At 40.6% G+C, this 4436-nt stretch overlaps 1 long non-coding RNA gene across 2 annotated transcripts; it reads right to left on the minus strand.

Annotated features, from left to right (window-relative positions):
* Positions 1-259: 259 nt before the first annotated feature.
* Positions 260-3462, minus strand: LOC126987072 (uncharacterized). 2 transcript variants are annotated; one of them, XR_007740149.1, is made up of 4 exons: positions 3176-3462; positions 2711-2803; positions 1829-2042; positions 260-1526 (listed from the first exon to the last, which is right to left on the minus strand). It is a non-coding gene; the product is annotated as an uncharacterized LOC126987072 (long non-coding RNA). The 2 variants fall into 2 exon arrangements; XR_007740148.1 differs by having other exon boundaries at positions 2711-3462.
* Between the last annotated feature and the right edge of the window lie 974 nt (positions 3463-4436).

Genomic DNA, 4436 nt, shown 5'->3' on the forward strand with positions numbered 1-4436 from the left:
TGTGTGTGTGTGTGTGTGTGTGTGTGTGTGTACATATGTGGGTGTGTACATGTAATAGATCACGAAAAGAAGTTGGCAACAGAATACTATGCCAATCTCTCAAAAGTTCATGAAAGCCAATTGGAACTAATTGCCATTCAAAAGAGGTGTGTCAAAGAATATCACGAGAAAAACTTGGCTCAACTAAAAAATCACTAATCATTTTTTTCTTCTGTTCTGAAAGACTTTCAGGATATGATTGTCGTATTAAACATCAAAATACTTTTCCAATAGATTTTATTAGTCAACCATATAAAACAGATTCCACAAAAATATAAAACTTGAAAACAAATATAACTTATTTTCCAGACTGAAAACCACATTACCTGAAGGTAGAGTAGGGTTCCACGCCTGTGTGTTTGCATGTCCTGTGTGTGTAATGGGAGTATATGCTATAGCTATGTGTGACTGTGGAGCTCAGAGCTCATTCCTGTCCAGTTGACCCTTTGAGCTTGTAGTGGGAGAGACCCATTAACCCAGCACGGGCCAGATAGTCACCCCATTTGGTATAGTGCCTGCAGCCTTTGTATTGGCTTACTCCCTCAGTTTACAAAACCCAAAAAAGATACAGACAACAGTTTACTTTTATCACTATTTGGGCAGCAAAAATTGGTCCCTGACATTTATATCATTTCATGTTATTCATTTGAAAATACATTATTTATCATGTTTGCCCTCTTCCTCTGTCCTGCATGTCTATTTTGTGCATACTCAATGAGTCTTTCCTCTTCATTTATAATATCATTGTCATAATCTTCCATATCTTCATTCCTGTCTGCCAGTGCAATGTTGTGCAAAACAGCTGCACTGCAGATTGTGGCCATGGTTGTGTCCAGGCTTGTACGCATAGGAATGGCCAGACAACGGAATCGTCGTTTCCACACTCCAAATGCTCTCTCTATTACATTACGGGTTTTAGCATGAGCCAAGTTATATCGTCCTTCATTTGGCCGTGATGGATTCCCAACAGGAGTCATAAGAAAGGGACGAAGAGGGTAGGCTGAGTCCCCTAACAAATGGCCATTGTAATCGCCAGCTTGCAACTGAGCATACAGAGAACTATTAGCAAATATTCCGCTGTCGTGGACTGATCCTGGCCATCGACATATAATATTATAAAATGTTAAGTCTGGACCACACACTGCTTGTACATTTAATGAAAAGAAGCCCTTTCTGCTTCGGTAAGTTTCTGCTTGCTGACCACCTGGACTGAGAATGGGGATGTGTGTGCAGTCTATTGCACCAATGACACCTGGGAATCCAGAGATTGCTTCAAAGTTTGTCTTGATGGACCCTAACTCATGCCTTCCAGGAATTCTTTACATACCGCTGATATAAAGCAGTAATGGCACGCACAGTACGTGAAGAGCATGAACTTACAAACTGCTGAGAGACATCCAGGCAATCTCCAATAGTTTGGTGCAGGTCACCAGTGGCCATCCATCTTAAGGTGATGAGGAGTTGAAGGTGAGGTGGTACAGGACATCCTATGGAAGGAGAGTAAATTGTTAAGGATAACCAAGAATAAATCCCATATCTTGCATTCCATTGTAATATATCATCTATATGTAGGGCAACAACTGCTAATGATTTTGATTAATGTATTTGATGACGTGGGGATATGGTATTTATTTGCTATTCACCACCCCCAAAAAATTAAGGTTATGTTTGAAACATTAAAATCAGCCATGACAACAGTTTCCAAAGGACTGGGTGCATTACTAGAGAACTTAAAGAATTACCACATGTTTAAATCATTATAGCGCAATGGTATATTATGTACACTAACCTCTTGCATCAGCTGCCTCTGGTAAATGTAAGTCAGCAAGTAAGGCCCTTGCGCTTTGCTTTGATATCCTGAACCTGGATGTAAATTCCTCTTCAGTCAAAGTCAGGAATAAATCCAAGCGATCCTTTACAATCCTTCTCGGCAGTCTGACCCTTTCCCCTGCAGCATCCTCGAGGACATCAAGCTCCTCAAAAACTTGTAAGGCTGCCATCATCTGAAGAATATACATTATATACAATGATGTAATGCTTATACAAACAAAGTATTATTGACTATTATATATGAATAATGATGTATGATGGAAAATGGACTTTGCTAGCAAGTAGTATTTATGTAATGTTATTCAAACAAAGTATTAGTGACTATTATGAGTTATGATGTATGATGGGACCTGTATGCCAAGAAATGAACTTTGACAGCAAGTAATATTTATGTAATATTAATGTGATATGCAACATATCATCAAGTAGTAGAACTAAGTGAAGAATCAATGTAATGACAATTGGTCTTGGAATATTTATGATACAGATGCTTTGGTATTGTTTTACAAGTGCACCTGCATCACGGTGAAAGACACCTATGTGCTTTATGAAGGGGGTGTAGGGCCCCTAGTTGGTTTGAAAAAAAGTTATCACGGGGATCGAGGTTAGGTTAGTTTTAGGTTTACCAATAAAGGGCGAGTGTCCTGCAGGAAATATCGATGGGTTTCACTAAATGGGAAGGGGGGGAGGGTAGAAGAGAACTAATGGTAAGCAGATTATTTCAAAACACACCAAAAACTACCCTCTAGAATATTTTCATCTGCCATAGCAAGACAGGCACACTTGTAAAATTTTAGCGATGTTTCTAGTAGTAACCCTTCATAAATTCTAGTTGGCTTACCTGGGTCTTGCTCTTGATCTAGGTTTAGGAGGGAGTGACCCCACTAGACAGTGACTACAGCCTTTATACTTGCTTGCACTCTTATGTCAATACCTGAAAATACAGGAAACAGGAAATACCTTCATCAGCTTTTGTTACATTTTGCCTATTAAATCCATCAATAATTTATAAATACACAACTGACGAATGATTCTGAATACTCATTTTGTAAATTTCATTATGAAATTATGATGAAAATAACAATTTATTAACTCATCCTGCATAAAATCAGTAATATGACTAGCCCGGGCAGGACTCAAGAATGTGGCCTTGGCACAGCTCATTATGGCTCACCTGCGGGCGTGAGACACCTTTGATGCACCTGACAGTACCGCTGCATTCATCAAAACATTCAAACAAAGCCGCAGGCTTGCATAAAATGGAAATTAACCTAATTATGTGAACGATAATACAGAGTGCACTTACCGGAGGAGGCAGGCGTCTTGAATCCTCATGGAGCGATACTACATAGTCTTGAAAAAAGATGTAAATACATCGATATTTATAAAACTTGCTTGAGTTATTGCAAAAATAAATTAGTGTGTCTTTTCTAATTCGTTCAACTTCTCATGCTACTGCAGACATAGTAAAACAATTCAAATTTATGCCTTTCGCCAGCGGGAAAGGAAGCCTCCGCCTGGACTTTCGTTCGGCGGCAAGTTCCATTACTATTTCGTCCTCAGCGCTGGCGAGGCTTAGCCCGGCGAAGCGTTCATTCCGTCTAATGGTATCAAATACTGGATCGCCCGGAGAACTCCAGTGCCAGGCCTGGCGAAAGGTTTTTAAAGTACGGCCCTAAGATCCAAACGGTACCGGTACTAGCGGCAATGCGCAGTGCCGAGTGATCATTAAGCTTCCCGGAACCCAAGTGATCATGAGGCTTCGCGGTACCAGTACCGATACCAGGTACCGGTACCTGGTGCCGCGAAGAATCGATTCCTCGCAGTACCCGGTACCGGTACCTGGTACCGCGAAGCCTCATGATCACTTGGGTTCCGGGAAGCTTAATGATCACTCGGCACTGCGCATTGCCGCTAGTACCGGTACCGTTTGGATCTTAGTGACGCTCGGCGCTCGCCCGCCTCCATGTGGGTTGGGCCCTGTGTATAGACGCTGAGTCACTGCCCCGCTGACCGTCTCCCCAAGCTCCCACCATTTTGTCCTGCTTTCCGTTTCCATCACAGCTCCCGTTTCCATTATTTTATTATTTGATTTATTTATTGGAGTTACTGGATAATTCTTCATGTCCGATTCTTTTTCTTTTTTAGGTTGCTAATAAATATTTTTATTGTTATTAGACTATGATCGAGTACACCCATAATAACTATACATGCTATTTTTTTATCGAAAAAATAAATATTAACTTCATTCAGAGAGAGAGAGAGAGAGAGAGAGAGAGAGAGAGAGAGAGAGAGATTTACATAGATTTACCTAGAAAATCAGACCACACAGACCCCATGGTCCAGACTAGGTGGTCTGTCCACCTAAGTGATTTGACATTAATCAGAAGGCTCCTAAACGTTGCATTTCTACTCTAGTTGATATTAAGTTGAAGGAGAGAGAGAGAGTTTTCTTTACAGGAAATTTATTTGGGAATTTCATCAGAAGTCATTAAGAAAAAAAAAAAAAAAAAAAACCTTCGGGTACCGGTACCGGTACCGGTACTAACGGTACCTGAGTTTTCTGT

Source organism: Eriocheir sinensis, chromosome 64, assembly GCF_024679095.1.
Source record: "Eriocheir sinensis breed Jianghai 21 chromosome 64, ASM2467909v1, whole genome shotgun sequence".
NCBI lineage: Eukaryota > Metazoa > Arthropoda > Malacostraca > Decapoda > Varunidae > Eriocheir > Eriocheir sinensis.